At 47.6% G+C, this 21223-nt stretch overlaps 2 protein-coding genes across 3 annotated transcripts in view; both read right to left on the bottom strand.

The window, feature by feature from the left end:
• LOC141270496 (uncharacterized) overlaps positions 1 to 21223 on the bottom strand; it is a 462326-nt gene that overhangs the window by 357379 nt on the left and 83724 nt on the right. The window lies entirely within an intron of this gene.
• The window catches only part of LOC141270523 (uncharacterized), a 63448-nt gene that overhangs the window by 2270 nt on the left and 39955 nt on the right, over positions 1 to 21223 (bottom strand). The window lies entirely within an intron of this gene.

Raw genomic sequence — 21223 nt, forward strand, 5'->3', positions numbered from 1 at the left:
AGGACCAGCCTGCCCGCTCACCTGGGAGCGCATATCAGCTACCTTCCTGCTTGCCTGAGGTCCGACGGTCTGCCTTACTACTCCGGTCAGTCTGTCTATGGACCAGCTTGCCCGCTCACCTGGGAGCGCTTCTCCGTTATCTGCCTGCTTGCCAGCCCGGAGGCTCCGTTGTCACGTGCTGTGACCACCAGCTATCTCAGAGACTCTTGCCCGCTCACCTGGGAGCGCATCTCCGTTACCTGCCTGCTTGCCAGCCCGGAGGTCCCGTTGTCACGTGCGGTGACCACCAGCTATTCCAGAGACTCTTGCCCGCTCACCTGGGAGCGCTTCTCCGTTACCTACCTGCCTGCCAGCCCGGAGGTTCCGCCGTCACGTGCCGTGACCACCTGCTATTCCAGAGACTCTCGCTTGCTCACCTGGGAGCACACATCTACCATCTGCCTGCTAGCCTACCCGGAGGCTCTGCCATCACAGGTCGTACCTACCCCTTACCCAGAGACTGCCCTGATCACTTGCCGTAACTCCCTGTCCGTTCACCCAGAGACTGCCACCCGCTCCCTTACAAGGGCCGCCCCCTTGTATAGTAGCTCAGAGGTTCCGCCTCCCGGACCCGTTACAGTTTGCTCGGGCCATGGAACCCGGTGGCACCCAAGCTCCCTCGCTCACGGACCTGTGTCATGAACTGTCCCGTCAAAGGTCCCAACAGGAGTCCATCCTGGGTCACCTGCGGAATGTCAATGCTCGCCTGGACACTCTGACTGCACCACCTGCAGCCACTGCCAGTACCATGACTCGCAACCCGGCAGCTCCGCTACCCACTAATACCATGGTAACCTATCCCGGTCCCCGGCTGTCTGCACCTCCTCGCTTCGGAGGCGACTCCGTCCAGGCTCGGGGCTTCATAAATCAGTGCACCCTGCACTTTGAACTTTTGTCCCATCAGTTTAATTCCGACCGGGCCAAAATTGCCTTTATCATGTCCCATCTCACCGGGGAGGCCCTGGCCTGGCTAAATCCTCTATGGGAGAGAGGAGACCCCCTGGTGTCCAACTTGCCTGCTTTTCTCTCGGCTTTCCGGAAAGTCTTCGACGAACCCGGACGGAAGACCTCATCCGCATCCTCTCTGCTACGCCTCCGTCAGGAGGGTCTCACCGTGGGCCAATATGCCATACGGTTCCGCACCCTTGCCTCGGAGCTGGCCTGGGATAACGACGCTCTGGTATCCGTCTTCTGGGAGGGTCTGTCCGGTCGTATTAAAGATGAACTTGCTGGTCGGGACATTCCTACCTCTCTCGATGATCTAATAACCCTTGCCACCCGGATTGACCTACGGTTCCAGGAGCGTGCCAAAGAGGTCACCCGTGAGAGAAGGATTCCACGTTTAGCTCCTGCTTTCCAGAAACCCGTCATTCCCTCCATCTCTCCCCAGGTACACTCTCCTGAGCCTATGCAGGTCGACCAGACCAAGATGGTCAAAACCCGTCAGGACTCACGCCGTGCCGAGGGGAGCTGCTTCTACTGTGGCAGTAAGGAGCACCGGATCCGTGCCTGCCCGGAGAGGTCGGGAAACGCCTGTGTCTAGGTTCGCTCAGAGAGGTCCACCTAGACAAGAATAAATCCTCTCCATCCCTGCTGTTGTCAGTTTCGATCATCTACGGGGAGAACCGTTATTTCGAACTAGCCCAACTTGACTCTGGAGCAGCCGGGAACCTTATTTCACAGTCCCTGGTTGAGAAATACCGCATCCCCACCAAACCTCTGGCTGTACCCTTGTCTGTCGCTGCCGTGGATGGGGGCCTCTTACCTCGCCCCATTCAACTCATCACCGAATCCATTACCCTGCAGGTGGGAATGCTGCATTCTGAAAGTATCTCCTTTCATGTTCTGCCTGGACTCTCTCACGCCCTCTTGCTAGGTCTGCCCTGGCTCCAGAGACATGCACCCGTGCTAGACTGGCAAACCGGAGAGGTCCTTCGCTGGGGACAAGACTGTCATAAAACCTGCCTGGTTCCCGTCCATCCCGTCCGTCCCTCTCCTACCCCAGCTAATCTACCTGGACTTCCGATTCCTTATTGGTCTTATGCAGATGTCTTTAATAAAAAGGAGGCAGAGACATTACCACCACATAGACCATACGACTGTCCCATCGATCTGCTACCCGGTACTACTCCTCCCCGTGGGCGTATCTATCCTTTATCCGCTGCTGAGACCCGGTCAATGTCCGAATATATTGAGGAGAATCTGGCCAGAGGATTCATCCGGAAATCTACCTCCCCGGCGGGAGCAGGCTTCTTTTTCGTCAAAAAGAAGGACGGCTCTCTCCGTCCCTGTATAGACTATAGAGGCCTAAACCTGATCACGGTGAAGAATAAGTACCCCCTTCCGCTCATTCCAGAATTATTTGATCGTCTGAGGGGGGCTAGGATCTTCACCAAACTGGACCTTCGTGGGGCGTACAACCTGGTTCGTATTCGTCAGGGGGATGAATGGAAGACGGCATTCAACACCCGGGACGGCCACTATGAATATCTGGTAATGCCCTTTGGTCTCTGTAACGCTCCTGCCGTCTTTCAAGAGTTGGTCAATGACATCTTCCGGGACCTTCTCTACTCCTGCGTAGTGGTGTACCTGGACGACATCTTGGTCTTCTCTCCGGATCTCCAGACTCACCGGAGGGACGTTCGTCAGGTCCTGCTCAGGCTAAGGCAGAACCATCTCTACGCTAAATTTGAGAAGTGCCTCTTTGAGCAGACCTCGCTTCCGTTTCTGGGCTACATTATCTCTCAGACCGGCCTACAAATGGATCCTGAGAAACTGTCTGCCATCGAGAAATGGCCCCGACCGGAGGGGTTGAAGGCCATTCAGCGATTCCTGGGCTTCGCCAACTACTACCGCCTCTTCATACCACACTTCTCTTCCCGGACGGCCCCAATTTCTGCGCTCACCCATAAAGGTACTAATCCCAAAGAGTGGCCACCTGAAGCAGAGGAGGCCTTTCTTTCCCTTAAACAGGCCTTCTCTTCCGCCCCGGTGCTGCATCGCCCAGATGGCAACAAGCAGTTCTTCCTGGAAGTTGACGCCTCCTCCTCTGGAGCCGGAGCGGTACTTACTCAAAAATCATCTTCCGGGAGGATGGTAACTTGTGGCTTCTTCTCTAAACTCTTCTCCTCCTCTGAGCGCAACTATTCCATAGGAGACCGAGAGTTATTGGCCATCAAACTGGCATTGGAGGAGTGGCGTTACCTGCTCGAGGGGGCTCTTCACCCGGTAATAATTTACACTGACCACAAGAACTTGGCTTACCTCCAGCATGCCCAGAGACTTAACCCGCGCCAAGCCCGGTGGTCCTTGTTTTTTGCTCGTTTTGATTTTGTCCTTCATTTTCGCCCGGCTGACAAAAACGTCAAGGCGGACGCCTTGTCTCGATCCTTTCTGGTGTCTGATCTCGAGGAGGATCCGAAACATATCATCGATCCCGCCAGAGTAATGCAGGTGGCTCCCGTGAGTCTAAATCGTCTTCCTCCTGGTAAGACGTTCGTACCAGTACCTGATCGGGAGAAGATCCTACACTGGGGTCATTCGTCTAAACTAGCTGGCCACGCCGGTCAGAAAAAGACCCTCCAGCTTATTACCCGGCACTACTGGTGGCCTAACCTGCACAAGGATGTAATAGACTTTGTTTCTGCCTGTGTGTCCTGCGCCCGCAACAAAGTTCCGAGACACCTGCCGGCCGGCCGCCTCCTACCTCTGCCAGTACCTGCTGCCCCCTGGCAGCATATAGCGATGGACTTCATTACTGATCTGCCCGTCTCTGCCGGTTGTACGGTCATTTGGGTGGTCGCTGACCGCTTCTCCAAGATGGCTCACTTCATTCCACTGCCAGGTCTTCCGTCTGCACCCGAGCTGGCTAAAGACTTTATCCGCCACATCTTCCGTCTTCATGGCCTGCCCCGTCACATCGTGTCGGATCGTGGGGTACAGTTCACTTCCCGTTTCTGGAGAGCCACTTGTAAATTGCTGGACGTCACCCTGGACTTCTCCTCCGCTTACCACCCACAGTCTAATGGTCAAGTGGAGCGGATCAATCAGAACCTGACCAGTTAACTTCGGCACTTCGTTAATGCCCACCATTCTGACTGGGTGGATCTCCTGCCATGGGCCGAATTCTCGTACAACAATCACGAGAGCGAGTCTTCCTCCAAATCCCCGTTTTTTGTAGTCTACGGTCAGCATCCTCGGATCCCGTTTCCCGTCTCCACCTCGGCGGACAATCCGGCTGCGGAATCTCTTGTTAACAAATTTTCCTCCATATGGGAGAGTACCCGGTCCGCACTCCTTCTGTCATCCGAGCGTATGAAAAGACACGCTGACAAAAAACGTCTGGACCCTCCTCAATTCCGCCCTGGGGATAAAGTCTGGCTCTCGTCCAAATATGTCCGGCTCAAGATCCCTTCCTATAAGTTAGGGCCTCGGTTCATCGGCCCACTGGAGGTCATCAGTCAGATCAACCCGGTGGCCTATAAATTGAAACTCCCGGCCAACTTACGGATCCCTAACTCCTTCCATGTGTCTCTCCTCAAACCTGTGGTGCTTAACTCTTTTTCCAAGTCTACAGGTACGCCTCCTGCTCCGGTTTCTGCTGAGGACGAGTTTGAGGTAGAGAACATTCTTGCCACCAAAAGGGTAAGAGGAAAGACCTTTTTCCTGGTAGATTGGAAGGGGTTTGGTCCTGAGGAGAGAACGTGGGAGCCCCGGGAGAACATCCATGCCCCTCTCATCCTAGCTAAATTTCTGTCTGGCCTAAAAAAGGGGGGGCCTAAAGGGGGGGGTACTGTAGTGCCGGCGTCCCTGCCCTCTGCTAGGCAGGGACGCTGCTCCCCTCACCGCTCTGCTCCGTGCCCGGCATCCTCCCCCCGCTCTGCTGTCAGCGCGCGCTCCGTCCCGGCGTCCTCCTCCTGCTCTGCTCTCAGCGCGCGCTCCTTCCCGGCCCCTGTGCTTAGGGCGCGCGCTCCCCTCCTCTTAAAGGGGCCGCGCGCGCCGCCCTAAAGAGTCCCCGGCCAATGGCCGGAGGACTTCATCATATATAAGGCACCTCCTCCAAAATGGAGGTGCCCGAGCAATGTTGTTTGCACCTGTGTCTCACCTGTGCTTCAGCCCTCAGGTCCCGTTGCCAGTTTCCTGCCAGTTACCTGCCTGATTCCTGCCTGAATACTTGTTACCTGTCTGCCAGTCTGAGGTCCGACGGTCTGCCTTACTACTCCTGTCAGTCTGTCTAAAGGACCAGCCTGCCCGCTCACCTGGGAGCGCTTCTCCGTTATCTGCCTGCTTGCCAGCCTGGAGGCTCCGTTGTCACGTGCTGTGACCACCAGCTATCTCAGAGACTCTTGCCCGCTCACCTGGGAGCGCATCTCCGTTACCTGCCTGCTTGCCAGCCCGGAGGTCCCGTTGTCACGTGCGGTGACCACCAGCTATTCCAGAGACTCTTGCCCGCTCACCTGGGAGCGCTTCTCCGTTACCTACCTGCCTGCCAGCCCGGAGGTTCCGCCGTCACGTGCCGTGACCACCTGCTATTCGAGAGACTCTCGCTTGCTCACCTGGGAGCACACATCTACCATCTGCCTGCTAGCCTACCCGGAGGCTCTGCCATCACAGGTCGTACCTACCCCTTACCCAGAGACTGCCCTGATCACTTGCCGTAACTTCCTGTCCGTTCACCCAGAGACTGCCACCCGCTCCCTTACAAGGGCCGCCCCCTTGTATAGTAGCTCAGAGGTTCCGCCTCCCGGACCCGTTACAAAATGTAATTGTTCACCAACATAATGACAGTTCGCAATCTAATAGACAACCTCATAGGATGAACCAGTAGAGTGTGGTGTTCAACTGTTTGTTCATTTTGCCTCTCATATATTAAATAAAAAGCCACCAAACAATGATATGTAGGCAAAAATAATACCAATAAAAACTTTTACTCATCTCACAAAAAAACAAGTCCCCACTCCGGTCCATCATCCGTCAATGGAAAAACAGAGGTTTCCACATTATTAGTGGCTGAAAGTCTCTTGAAAAGCAACATGGCTTCCATAAACCAATCCAGCAATATCTGCTCTCCCAAAGTCAGATCTCCCCCTCGTTCGGAGCCTTGCAGTGCGCCCAAACCATATTAAGCATCCATGTATTTGGCATTACTATAGTGAGAAGAACCCACTTAATTTACAGAGTGTGTCACCTGGAGCACAATCTGGGCATTATGTGTTGGGTAATAAAACGGCCAATATGCAATTTTCACTCTACAACATCCAGTGTGAGCTAATTTACGGAAAGTGCCTGTGAAGTCAAAATAGTCACTACTCCGATAGATTAATTCACTGGGGGTTATAATTTCCAAAATGGAGTCACTTTATGGGGATTTCTACTGCTCTAGTTTTCTGCCATTTTGTAATATTAGGGCTTCTGCAAATTGTGTGTCCCATCTCCTCTGGGATCTGCTCCTGTGACATCTGCTTCAGTCACCAGGAGCCGCCTTATTCAATATGTAGGTGGCGCTGATGATAGAGGAGACATCAGAAAAAGAACCTCGGGGCGGCACAGGCTCAGCCCAGCCACTAATAGCCCCAGCCCCCTGAAGAAGCTAAACATGGCGAAACTTTTGGGGTGGATATGTATATATTTTAGGTAGCACTAGGGAACCTGTGTATGTCCTAGTAAATAATCTGATCAACTAATCTATGAAGTGCAGACATAGAGGAAGACTATAATGAATATGATGAGCTCATGATATCAGATGTATCCTAATACTATACAGTTTCTAGAGACATAATATTATAGTAAGGGCACAGACAAACTAGTGTAGCTTTACTTTATTTCTTTACCACATTTTAGTAAAACAGTAATAAAAGTCATGTTTTAATATACCCCTCAACCAGGGTTTTTTTTAACCTCTGGTCAATACGTATATGACAGAAAATACCCAAAGGTAACACCATTCTAAAAACTGCACCGCTGAAGGTGCTCAAAACCACATTCAAGACATGTATTAACCCTTCAGGTGTTTCACAGGAATTAATGTAATGTGGAAGGAAAAAAATCTATCTATGTGATGGGTGCAGAGTAGGAGAGGAAGCTTACCGACAGAGCGGAGGCAGCAGGAGCTGAGCAGCTGAAGGACCTTCTGCAACAGCAATTCCAACACCTTTCAGGTCATGTGACTGGTCACATGTCCTGAGAAGTGCTTGACTTAATCAAGTGGAAGGTCCAGCAGATGTTCTTCGGCTGCAGCCTGCGTACAGGTCCCGATCAGAAACTGCAGGATGTGCATGTAGCAGAGGTGTTTGTGTGTGTATATGTGCATGTAGCAGAGGTGTTTGTGTGTGTATATGTGCATGTAGCAGAGGTGTTTGTGTGTGTATATGTGCATGTAGCAGAGCTGTTTGTGTGTGTATATGTGCATGTAGCAGAGCTCTTTGTGTGTGTATATGTGCATGTAGCAGAGCTGTTTGTGTGTGTATATGTGCATGTAGCAGAGCTGTTTGGGTGTGTATATGTGCATGTAGCAGAGCTGTTTGGGTGTGTATATGTGCATGTAGCAGAGCTGTTTGGGTGTGTATATGTGCATGTAGCAGAGCTGTTTGGGTGTGTATATGTGCATGTAGCAGAGCTGTTTGTGTGTGTATATGTGCATGTAGCAGAGCTGTTTGTGTGTGTATATGTGCATGTAGCAGAGCTGTTTGTGTGTGTATATGTGCATGTAGCAGAGCTGTTTGTGTGTGTGTATATGTGCATGTAGCAGAGCTGTTTGGGTGTGTGTATATGTGCATGTAGCAGAGCTGTTTGTGTGTGTATATGTGCATGTATCAGAGCTGTTTGTGTGTGTATATGTGCATGTAGCAGAGCTGTTTGTGTGTATATGTTGTAGGGGTTATGTACTCACTCAGCCGCTTTTGAGGTAGGCACAGGACACTGTCTCTTTAAAATGTCCAAGGCAGGTTTATTATCCTGCATAAACCGCACTTTCAGAAGAACAAAAGAAAGCCTTCTCCGACACAGTATAACAAAACCAGAAAATAAACAGTCCACACAATATGGCGGGCTCGCCTGCTCACGGTCAGTGTCCTTTTTGGGCACAAACACTCTGGAGATCTCCACACCTCCAGCCACAGGCACTGCATGAGACACTTGGTCTCCATTTTATACACACGCACTGGGGTGGGGATATGTGAGCTGCCAATCCCCCCCATCACTTATGACTGCTCGAAAAAAACGGCCCTGATACGCCCGATTAACCCTCTCAGCACTATGTGTGCTGGAGCATGCTTTCCCGGTTTCACATCACTGAAGCTGCCAACCTCAGCAACACATATCTCCCCTCAAGGACATGTCTGGCGGCCCTCTTACATATTACCCCCTCTGCCCAAAGCCAGGGGGCTTGGCACCTTCTGCTAAAACAGTGGACCCTCGACAATGCGTCAGCATTTGCATGCAGTTTCCCAGGCCTATGCTCTACACGGAAGCTAAAATCCTGAAGGGCTAGGAACCACCTGGTCACTCGAGCACTGTTCCCCTTTTTCTCGCTCATCCATCTTAGTGGGGCATAGTCTGATGCCAGTCTGAACTTCCTGCCTAAGAGGTAGTACCTTAGGGTGTCCAGGGCCCACTTGATGGCCAAACATTCCTTCTCGACCATGGAGTAATTTTTCTCACAAGATGTCAGCTTCCGACTTAAATACATTATGGGGTGCTCCTCCCCGTTCACCTCTTGTGATAGGACAGCACCCAGTCCGACATCTGACGCGTCGGTCTGGACCACAAACTCTTTTGAGAAATCCAGAGCCACCAGTACTGGCTGTTTACACAGAGCCGGCTTTAGTTCCTGGAAAACTGTCTCCGCTTCTGGAGTCCAGTTAGCCATAACTGACTTTGGCCCTTTCAGGAGGTCTGTCAAAGGGGCGGCTACCATGGCGAAGTTGGGGATGAAGCGGCGGTAGTAGCCCACGATGCCCAGAAACACTCGGACCTGCTTTTTTGAGAGAGGTTGTGGCCAACCCTGGATTGCGTCAATTTTATTTATTTGGGGCTTGATCACGCCTCTGCCTACGATATAGTCCAAATACTTGGCTTCCTCCATGCCCATGGCACATTTCCTTGGGGTGACGGAAAACCCCGCCTTCCGAAGAGCATCGAATATCGCTTGGACTTTACTCAGATGGCTACCCCAATCCTGGCTGTAGATCACAATATCATCCAGGTAGGCCGCTGCATACTTCCTGTGGGGAGCTAGGATCCGGTTCATGGCTCTCTGGAAGGTAGCTGGTGTTCCTTGCAACCCAAACGGCATTCTAGTGTATTGGAAACTCCCATCTGGTGTTGAAAAGGCTGTCTTCTCCTTGGTCTCTTGGGACATAGGGATCTGCCAATACCCTTTTGTGAGGTCAAGGATGGTGATGTACTTGGCTGGCCCTAGCTTCTCAAATAGTTCATCTACCCTGGGCATTGGGTACAAATCAAACTTAGAGACCTTATTCAGTTTCCTATAGTCATTTCAGAAGCACCACTCTCCATCTGGTTTCGGCACTAAGACTATGGGACTGGACCAGCCACTCTTGGACTCTTCGATGAACCCCAGATTCAACATGTGCTCTACCGCCTTCAAGGTCACCTGTCGGCGGGCTTCAGGAATCCGATATGGCTTCATATTCACTCGGACATGCGACTCCATAAGTACCTCATGCTCCATGACCTGAGTACAGTCCGGTAGATCCGAGAATAGGTTCTTGTTCTGCTGTGGCAACTCCTGGCATTGTTGCTTCCGGGCACGTGACAGCGACTCTGCCACCTTGACTTCCTCCACATTGGTTTCAGTCTTTCTTATCAAACACGGAGCTTCCACAGGCTCCCTGTCTCGCCATGGCTTGATGAGGTTGACGTGGTACCCCTGGTAGGGCTTCCTCCTCCCTGGTTGGTGGACCCTATAGTTGACGTCATCAACCTTTTCAGCTGGCAAGCGAAAAAGACCACATCTAAAAAGGAAAGCCTGTTTACCAAGAGCGACGAAAAGAAGTACCACTCTAGAGAAGACCAGCACCGATGACAGAATACTGGTTTCAACCACTTCATAGGGGCCCTGCCACTTGACCAGGAACTTGTTCTCCACTGTAGGTACCAGCACTAGTACCCGATCACCAGGGTTGAAATGTCTCACCCTAGCTGATTGTTAGAACCCTCCTGTTTGTTTTTTCCATCTTGTGTTTTGCGGTCACGTGACCATTTGCCTTTATATTCCAGCTCCGCCCTTTTGGCTGTGCTGGACTTCAGTGTTTGACTGTTTCTCTAGCCAGGTGCTTCTGTGCCTTTCTCTGTCAGTTCGCTTGGCCCTTCTGGGACCTTTAGTACCTTTTTGTAAGTTTGTCTTTTTTTGTTCTGCAACAACTTCTCTGTTTAGGAGGTGTCCCATTTTTGTCCCAGTCCTTAGTTCTTTTAGGGACCCCTCCCCTTATGCTATAGGTCTCCGTTCAGACTAGCCGAGGACCAAGGCGGGTCTGTTCGCTAGGAACAGGCAGCCCGCCACATCGTAGGGATTCAGCCTAGTCTTACTGTAGGGACAGCTTTCCCCTATCTTTCCTTAGTTCATGTTGCAGATCATAACAGTAAGTCCAGCCCAAAAAAACCTAAAAGGAAAGAAATCCGGGGATCAGTATGGTTTCCGTACAAGAATTGGCTCAACGCTTACAGGGATTGTCTCTGGAGGTGGCCGAGCTACAGCAACACGTGAGTAGCTGTTCTGAGGCGCATTTTGTGGAACCGAAGGTAGGACTGCCTGATATTTTTTATGGTAAAAAATGCTTGTCTGTTATATTTTCGTTTGAGACCAAGGTCCTCTGGGAATGAATCACAGCGCATTGGTTTTTTTATGTCACTTTTGCGTAAGGAACCACAGGGGTGGGCCTTTTCTCTCCAATCTAATGATCCGTGTTTAAGGTCTGTTGAAGAATTTTTTAGTGCTATGGGGCTATTATATGACGATCCTGATAGAATCTCATCTGCTGAAGCAGAACTCAGGCGTTTGAATCAGGGGTCAGGTGATGTTGAAAATTATTGAACTCACTTCAGAAGATGGGCCTCAGTAGTTAAATGGAATGATCCGGCGCTAAAATGTTTATTTCTTGCTGGTCTGAGTGAAAGGGTTAAGGATCTGCTAATTGCATTCCCTGCACCTGAGACTCTGCAGGATGCCATGCAATTAGCTGTTCATGTGGACAGGAGACTGAGGTCCAGGCTGAATGATGTAAAAACTCCTGTAACGTCAGGTCCTAGTCCCCAGAAAATCTGCTCTGACGGCGGAGAACAGATGGAGGTTGGGGCGATGTCACTCCGCTCTCAGGAAAGAGACCGGAGGTTCGCCGAGGGATTGTGTCTTTATTGTGGTAAAGCTGACCATTTGAATAAGAACTGTGAGCTTCGTTTAAGTAAAGAAAAAAAAAAAAAGGTCAGTTACGCACGTATAGCTTGTTTACGCTCTGCAGGAGTATTTCTTTCAGGGAGTACTATTTTGCAGGAAAATTTGATTGAATTCCAGGTATTTGTGGATCAAGATAAAGGGTTTTTGGAAAACCTTAAATTGGAATCCAAACCTTTGTCATCACCTATTTCTGTGATTGCAATTGATAACACTCCCTTGAAATGTATTACTCACAAGGTTGCTGCATTTACCTCACTATCAATGGAGTTCACCAAGAAAATTTGGACTTGGTTGTATTAGATAATTTAGCCTCTCCGGTCGTTTTAGGTTTGCCTTGGTTAAAACTACACAATCTTTTACTGGACTGGTCTACTAATGTGATTAAGTCTTGGAGTCCTAAGTGCTATGATAAATGTTGTAATGGTCGCATTGCGGCTGTGAAAAAAGGGAATTACCTGTACCTATTCAGGATCTTTGGAGGGTGTTTTCAGAGGAGGAGTCGCAAGTTTTACCTCCTCATAGGGATTATGATTGCGCCATTGAGTTTGTTCCTGGAGCTACTCTTCCCAAGAGTCACTTATTTAATCTGACTATTCCTGAAATAAAGGCCTTGGAGGAATACATACAGACTAGCCTGGCTGCTGGTCACATTAGACCTTCTAAGTTGCCTGTGGCCGTTGGATTTTTCTTTGTTAAAAAAAAGAATGGGGGTTTACGTCCATGTCTGGATTTTCGTGAAATTAATAAGATTACCGTACGCAATTCCTACCCATTGCCTTTAATTCCTGACTTGTTTAACCAGTTGGTGGGGGCCAAGTGGTTCTCTAAAATTGATCTTCGGGGGGGCATACAATTTGTTACGAGTAAAGGAGGGTGATGAATGGAAAACTGCTTTTAACACTCCGATGGGTCATTTTGAGAATCTGGTGATGCCTTTTGGTCTTACCAATGCACCTGCATTTTTTCAGAACCTTATTAATGACATCCTGAGACCTTTGATTGGTAAGAATGTGGTTGTGTATTTGGATGACATTTTGATTTATTCACCAGATTTAGAGTCCCATTGGCAGAGTGTACGTGAAGTTTTGCAGTTATTGAGTGATAATTCACTCTTTGCTAAGCTGGAGAAATGCGAGTTCGCTGTGCAGAGAATTAGTTTTTTGGGCTACATTGTCTCCAGTGAGGGCTTTGAGATGGACCCGGTGAAGGTTCTGGCTGAGCAGGAATGGCCTAGGCCTATTGGTTTGAAATCTATACAGAGATTTTTGGGTTTTGCCAATTATTACAGGAAATTCATTAAGAACTTTTCTATAATTGTTAAGCCTCTGACCGATCTCACCAGGAAAGGTGCGAATACGGTCAAGTGGACTACTGAGGCCATTGAATCGTTTGAGTATCTCAAAGAGAGGTTAAGTTCTGCCCCTATCCTTATGCAGCCTGATGAGACCAAGCCTTTTTTGGTTGAGGTCGATGCTTCATCGATGGGGGTTGGAGCAGTTTTGTCTCAGGAGAACAAGGATGGAGTACATCCTTGTGCTTTTTTTTTCGAAATTTTTTTCGCAAACCGAACTGAATTATGATGTTGGAAATCGGGAGTTGCTGGCTAATAAACTCGCGTTTGAACAGTGGCGGCATTTTTTGGAAGGCGCTAGATTTCCTATTCAGGTTTTCACAGATCATAAGAATTTGATCTATCTGGATGCTGCCAAGCGCTTGAATGCCCGTCAAGCTAGGTGGGCACTTTTTTTTTCTCGGTTTCATTTTTCTGTTACTTATATCCCTGGTACTAAGAATGTTAAAGCCGATGCTTTATCTCGCAGCTTTTCTCCTAGTGCCGAGGAGGAGGAGAGCATTTTACAGAAAGGAGTTGTGGTGGCGGCATTGGACTCCGTTTTGGAGGATGGGATTCTGAAAGCTCAAGATGATGCCCCATCTAACACTTCCCATGAGAGGTTGTTCGTGCCTAGAACCTTTAGGAGAGATTTGTTTGTGGAGTGTCATGAGTCTCGGTTGGCAGGTCATCCAGGAACTTAGGAGACTAAGAGACTTATCAGTCGCAGTTTTTGGTGGCCTGGATGGCAGAAGGTAGTCATCAAGTGGGTGCATCAATGTACTGTGTGTGGTAGGTCAAAGGCTTCACATACCCCTGCTGCGGGGTTGCTTTGCCCTCTGGAGGTTCCTAGTGCGCCTTGGACGCATCTCACAATGGATTTTATTACTGATCTTGCTGTGTCCGAGGGTTTTACGGTCATCTGGGTGGTCGTGGACCGTTTTAGTAACATGTGTCATTTGGTTCCATTCATTAAGTTGCCCTGCGCCAAGACACTCGCTAAGGCGTTTGTTAAGGAGATTGTCAAGCTCCATGACGCTCCTACGGATATTGTTTCTGATAGGGTACCTCAGTTTGTGGCTCGCTTTTGGCGTGCTTTTTCTGACAGGTTGGGAGTCCATTTGTCATTTTCGTCTGGGTATCATCCTGAGTCTAATGGACAGACTGAAAGTAAGAACCAGGATGTTGAACAGTTTTTGCGTTCTTTAGTGGCGGACAATTAAGAGGTGTGGTCTGAGTTTCTGCCTCTCTCAGAATTTGCTCTTAACAATCATACATCCTCCTCTGCTGGGTGTTCTTTTTTATGTTGTACTGGGAGACATCCGTTTTTTGGTTCGTTCTCCAAATTGGGGTCGGCGGTGCCGGAGGAGGAGAATTTTTCTGGTGATTTGGAGAGAGTTTGGACTAATGTACGTTGCAACCTCCAAGAGGCTAACAAGAAGTCCAAGACGTATTTTAACCTGCTCCCACGCACACAGCATCGTTGGTGGTAAATATCTCCTCTAGGACTTTGAGTAATGCGCAACATTTTGTACTACAGAAGGGGTTATCTTTTTGTCCCACTAACAAGTATAACACATTCAATCTTGATATTGAATTGAGTTAGAGTTTTTAATCGCTCACTAAGCCTTAGGACACACTTTGCCAATGAAACACTAGGCAATACCTGTTAGAACTCTCCTGTTAGGTTTTTTCTATTATGCTGGTCACATGACCGTTTTTGCCTATTTTATCCTGCTCCGCCCTTCTGGCCTTGCTGGACTTCATTGTAATTTCTACTCTTAAGCTAGCCAGGTGCTTTGTTACCTTTCTCAGTCAGTTTAGCTAGGTCTTTTGACCTCTATGTTCTATGTTGTTTGTTTGTCTTTTTACTGCTACAATTTCTGATAGGAGGTGTCCATCTTTCTCCCATTCCCTAGTTCTTGTAGGGATCCCTCCCTCACATCTATAGGTCTTCGTTCAGACTAGCCGAGGACTTTAGCGGGTCTGATCGCAGGATCAGGTTCCCCGTTACATCGTAGCGATCTAGCTTAGTTCTATTGTAGGGACAGATCTCCTGTCTTTCCTTAGAGCTTGTAGCAGATCATAACAGTAAGTCCAGCCTAAAAAATTTCCCTAAGGAAAGACCTCCAGTTTCCATCATGGTGTCGGTTCAGAATTTGGCTCAACGCCTGCAGGGACTCTCTCTGGAGGTGGCCGAGCTCCAACAACACGTGAGTAGCTGTTCTGGAGAGCATTTTGTGGAGTCAAAGGTACGATTGCCTGATTAATTTTTTGGTGAACAACAAGATTTTTTTTCCTTTAAAAATACTTGCTTATTGTATTTTCGTTTGAGACCCAGATCCTCTGGTGATGAATCACAGCGCATAGGGTTCATAATGTCACTTTTGCACAAAGAACCTCAGGGATGGGCCTTTTCTCTCCAAGCTAGTGATCCGTGCTTTAGATCAGTGGATAGTTTTTTTCTGCTTTGGGGTTGTTGTATGATGATCCTGATCGAGTCTCATCAGCTGAGACGGAATTGAGACATTTGAGGCAGGTATCAGGTAATGTGGAAAATTATTGTACTCACTTCCGTCGGTGGTCTGCTCAGGTGGGGTGGAACGATTCAGCTCTGAAAAGTTTATTTCTTGCTGGGCTAGGTGAAAGGGTTAAGGATCTGCTGATTGCTTATCCTACACCTGGAAACTTGCAGGAGGCAATGCAATTAGCTATACGGGTGGACAGGAGACTGCGTGCAAGGGTTAATGAGAGTAAATCCTCTGCCATGTCAGCTCCGAGTCTTGAGAGGGTCTGTACTGACACTGGAGAGCCGATGGAGAATGGGGCGATGTCACCCCGCTCTCAGGAAAAAGACTGCAGGTTTTCTGAAGGTTTGTGCTTTTATTGCGGCAAATCTGACCATTTCATTAAGAACTGTGTGCTTCGTATGAACAAAGAAAAGAATAAAAAAAAAGGTCAGTTACGCCCGTATAGCCTGTTTAAACACTAAGGGTGTATTTCTTTCTGCTACTACCGCAGCTCAGGAAGAAATAATTGAATTTCGGGTATTTGTGGATTGTGGTTCAACTCTGAATGTGATTGATGGGGGATTCTTGGAAAAACTTAATTTAAAACCAAAACCTTTGTCATCCCCTATTGCCGTGGTTTCTGTCGATGGCTCTCCGTTGAAATGTGTTACTCACAAGGTTTATGAATTTCCCCTCACTATTAATGGTATTCACCAAGAAAATTTGGATTTGGTGGTATTAAATAATTTGCCTTCTCCAGTAGTTTTGGGGTTGCCCTGGTTAAAATTGCACAATCCTGTACTGGATTGGTCTACCAATGAAATTAAGTCCTGGAGCCCTAAGTGTTATGACAAGTGTTGTAAGGGGCGCATTGCTGCTGTGGATAAAGGGGAATTACCCGTACCTATTCAGGATTGCTGGAAAGTTTCTGAGGAGGAGTCGCAAATTTTGCCTCCCCATAGAGACTACGATTGTACCATTGAATTTGTCCCTGGAGCGACTCTTCCTAAAAGTCGTTTATTTAATCTGACTATTCCTGAGAGAAAGGCTTTGGAGGAATACATACAGACGAGCTTGGCCGCCGGTCATATCAGACCCTCTAAGTCACCTGTGGCTGTTGGATTTTTTTTTGTTAAAAAAAAGGACGGCGGTTTACGTCCTTGCTTGGACTTTCGCGAGATTAATAAAATTACTGTACGCAATCCCTACCCACTGCCATTGATTCCTGATTTGTTTAACCAGTTAGTGGGGGCCAAGTGGTTCTCTAAAATTGATCTCCGGGGGGCATACAATTTGTTGCGCATGAAGGAGGGTGATGAATGGAAGACTGCTTTTAACACTCCTGTGGGTCATTTTGAGAATTTGATTATGCCTTTTGGTCTTACCAATGCACCAGCATTTTTTCAGAATCTTATTAATGACATCCTTAGACCTTTGTTCGGCAAAAATGTGGTTGTGTATTTGGATGACATTTTGATTTATTCGCCTGACCTGGAGTCTCATTGGCGGAGCGTACGTGAGGTATTGCAGTTATTGATTGACAATTCGCTTTTTGCTAAGCTGGAGAAATGGGAGTTCGCTGTACAGAGAATTAGTTTTTTGGGCTACATTATCTCCAGCGAGGGCTTTGAGATGGACCCGGTGAAAGTTCAAGCTGTGCAGGAATGGCCTAGGCCTATTGGTTTGAAATCGATACAGAGGTTTTTGGGTTTCGCCAATTATTACAGAAAATTCATTAAAAAAATTTCTATTATTGTTAAACCACTGACCGATCTCACCAGGAAAGGTTCTAATACGGTTCAGTGGACTACTGAGGCCATTGAAGCTTTTGTGTTTCTAAAGGAGAGGTTCAGCTCAGCCCCCATCCTTATGCAGCCTGATGTGACTAAGCCGTTTTTGGTTGAATCATAGAATCATAGAATGGTAGAGTTGGAAGGGACCTCCTGGGTCATCTGGTCCAACCCCCTGCTCAAAGCAGGATTCACTAGATCATCTCAGACAGATGTCTGTCCAGCCTCTGTTTGAAGACGTCCATTGAAGGGGAACTCACCACCTCTCGTGGCAGCCTGTTCCACTCATTAATCACCCTAACTGTCAAAAAGTTTTTTCTAATATCTAATCTGTGTCTCCTCCCATTTAGTTTCATCCCATTGCTTCTAGTCTTTCCTTGTGCAAATGAGAATAAAGATGATCCTTCTACAATGTGACAGCCCTTGACATATTTGTAGACAGCTATTAAGTCTCCTCTCAGTCTTCTTTTTTGCAAGCTAAACATTCCCAAATCCTGCAACCGTTCCTCATAGGACATGGTTTGCAGACCAGTCACCATTCTGGTCGCTCTTCTCTGAACTTGCTCCAGTTTGTCTATGTCTTTTTTAAAATGTGGTGCCCAAAACTGTACACAGTATTCCAGATGAGGTCTGACCAAAGAGGAGTAAAGACCGATAATGAGGTTGATGCTTCTTCTGTGGGGGTCGGTGCGGTGTTGTCTCAGGAAAACAAGGATGGAGTACATCCCTGTGCTTTTTTTTCAAAAAAAATTTCTGAGACAACTTAATTCCGATATTGGTAATCGGGAATTGCTGGCTATTAAACTTGCATTTGAACACTGGCGTCATCTCTTGGAAGGTGCTGATTTTCCAATTCAGGTTTTCACTGATCATAAAAATCTGATCTATCTTGATGCTGCCAAGTGCTTGAATGCCCGTCAGGCTAGGTGGGCACTTTTTTTTTCGCGGTTTAATTTTTCCGTTACTTACATCCCGGGTACCAAGAATGTTAAAGCTGATGCTTTGTCTCGCAGCTTTTCTCCCATGGTCGGTACTGAGGAGGAGGAGAGCATTTTACAAGAAGGTGTTGTGATTGCTGCATTGGACTCCGTTTTGGAAGATGAGATTCTTAAAGCACAGGAGAATGCCCCATCTAACACTCCCCATGGGAGGTTGTTTGTGCCTAGGACCTTTAGGAGAGATTTGTTTGTTGAGTGTCATGAGTCTCGGTTGGCAGGTCATCCTGGAATTTCTGAGACCAAGAGACTTGTGGGTCGCAGTTTTTGGTGGCCTGGATGGCAGAAGGAGGTCATTAAGTGGGTGTGTCAATGTACTGTGTGTGCTAGATCTAAGTCTTCACATACTCCTGCTGCGGGGTTGCTTTGCCCTCTGGAGGCTCCTAGTGCTCCTTGGACACATCTGGCTATGGACTTTATTACTGACCTTCCCCCCTCTGAGGGTTTCACGGTCATCTGGGTGGTCGTGGACCGTTTTAGCAAGATGTGTCACTTGGTTCCCTTCATCAAACTGCCCTGTGCTAAGACACTCGCTAAGGCCTTTGTCAAGGATATTGTCAGACTCCATGGTGTTCCTACTGACATTGTTTCTGATAGGGGACCTCAGTTCGTGGCTCGTTTTTGGCATGCCTTTTGTGACAGGTTGGGAGTTCATTTGTCATTTTCATCTGGATATCATCCTGAGTCTAATGGCCAGACAGAAAGGAAGAATCAGGATGTTGAGCAGTTCTTGCGTTGTTTTGTGGCAGACAATCAAGAGGGGTGGTCTGAGTTTCTGCCGCTTGCTGAATTTGCTCTTAACAACCATACATCCTCTTCTGCTGGGTGTTCGCCTTTTTTTCGTTGTTCTGGGAGACATCCGTCTTTTGGGTCATTCTCCAAATTGGTATCGGCTGTGCCTGAGGAGGAGAGTTTTTCCGGTGATTTGGAAAGAGTTTGGACGCATGTGCGTGGTAATCTTCAGGAGGCTAACAAAAAATCTAAGAGGTACTTTGACAGGAAACGTCAAGAGGTTTTGTTTACGGTTGGTGACATGGTTTGGTTGTCCTCTAAGAATCTGCGGTTGAGGATTCCTTCTAAAAAATTGGGTCCCAAGTTTGTAGGGCCCTTTAAGGTGCTTCAGGTAGTTAACCAATCTGCTGTTAGGTTGGAGGTTCCTACCTCCCGGAAGATTAATCCGGTGTTTCATGTTTCTCTATTGAAAAAAGCTTATGTATCAGATAGAGACGCCACTGCCACTGTTCCTCCGGTGGTGGAGGACGGGGAATATGAAATTTCCCGCATCCTTAATTCTAGACGGTATAGAGGGAGTTTGCAGTATCTCGTCGCTTGGAAGGGTTTCGGTCCCGAGGATAACTCATGGGTGAGGGCAGATGATGTTTCTGCTTCCAGACTTGTCAAAGCGTTTCACAAGAGGTTTCCTGATAAGCCTGGGCCTAGGAGATCCGGAGGATCCTCATAGAAGAGGGGGTACTGTTAGAACTTTCCTGTTAGGTTTTTTCTATTATGCTGGTCACATGACCGTTTTTGCCTATTTTATCCTGCTCAGCCCTTCTGGCCTTGCTGGACTTCATTGTAATTTCTTCTCTTAAGCTAGCCAGGTGCTTTGTTACCTTTCTCAGTCAGTTTAGCTAGGTCTTTTGACCTCTATGTTCTATGTTGTTTGTTTGTCTTTTTACTGCTACAATTTCTGCTAGGAGGTGCCCATCTTTCTCCCAGTCCTTAGTTCTTGTAGGGATCCCTCCCTCACATATATAGGTCTTCGTTCAGACTAGCTGAGGACTTTAGCGGGTCTGATCGCAGGATCAGGTTCCCCGTTACATGGTAGGGATCTAGCTTAGTTCTATTGTAGGGACAGATCTCCTGTCTTTCCTTAGTGCTTGTAGCAGATCATAACAATACCTTGTCTATTCCCTCTATCCTCTCATATGTTAATACCTCCATCACGGCCGCCAGTCTCAGCCTACGCCCCAAAAGTTCATAGAGATCTCCACATGACTCACGCGCTCAAGACCTTCATTGGTGTCGTGGATAGTGCCTTTCAGGACTTACGTTCCAAGGTAGACAAAGGGCAGCTTCATTACAAGTCCAATCTTTCTCCCCTTGACCTTCAGGTCCCTCAGAAGCCTTCAGGAAAAGAGCAATCTTATCATCAAACTGGCAGCAGACAGTGGGGGCGCCATAGTAGTGATGAATTAACCCCTTTACAACCCAAGGTGGTTTGCACGTTAATGACCAGGCCAATTTTTACAATTCTGACCACTGTCACTTTATGAGGTAATTACTCTGGAACGCTTCAATGGATCCCCCTGATTCTGAGAATGTTTTTTCGTGACATATTGTACTTCATGATTGTGGTAAAATTTCTTCGATATCACTTGCGGTTATTTGTGAAAAAATGGAAATTTGGTGAAAATTTTGCAATTTTCAAAATTTGAATTTTTATGCCCTTAAATCAGAGAGATATGTCACACAAAATAGTTAATAAATAACATTTCCCACATGTCTACTTTACATCAGCACAATTTTGGAACCACAATTTTTTTTTTCATTAGGGAGCTATAAGGGTTAAAAGTTGACCAGCGATTTCTCATTTTTCCAACAAAATTTACAAAACCATTTTTTTAGGGACCACAAAACATTTGAAGACACTTTGAGGGGTCTTTTTGACAGAAAATATCCAAAAGTGACACCATTCTAAAAACTGCACCCCTCAAGGTGCTCAAAACCACATTCAAGAACTTTATTAACCCTTCAGGTGCTTCACAGGAATTTTTGGAATGTGTAAGAAAAAAATGAACATTTAACTTTTTTCACAAAAATGTTACTTTAGACTCAATTTTTTTATTTTCGCAGGGGTAACAGGAAAAAAATGGACGTCAAAATTTGTTGTGCAATTTCCCGTGAGCACGCAGATACCCCATATGTGGGGAAAAAAACACTGTTTGGGCGCACGGCAGGTTCTGAAGGGAAGGAGCGCCATTTGACTTTTTGAATGTAAAATTTGCTTGAATAATTAGCAGACGCCATGTTGCATTTGGAGAGCCCCTGATGTGCCTAAACAGTGGAAACCCCCCACAAATGACACCATTTTGGAAACTAGACCCCCTCAGGGAACTTATCTAAATGTGTGGTGAGCACCCTGA

This window comes from Phyllobates terribilis, unplaced genomic scaffold (assembly GCF_046119375.1).
Source record: "Phyllobates terribilis strain yellow unplaced genomic scaffold, ASM4611937v1 Scaffold_5__5_contigs__length_657084704, whole genome shotgun sequence".
NCBI lineage: Eukaryota > Metazoa > Chordata > Amphibia > Anura > Dendrobatidae > Phyllobates > Phyllobates terribilis.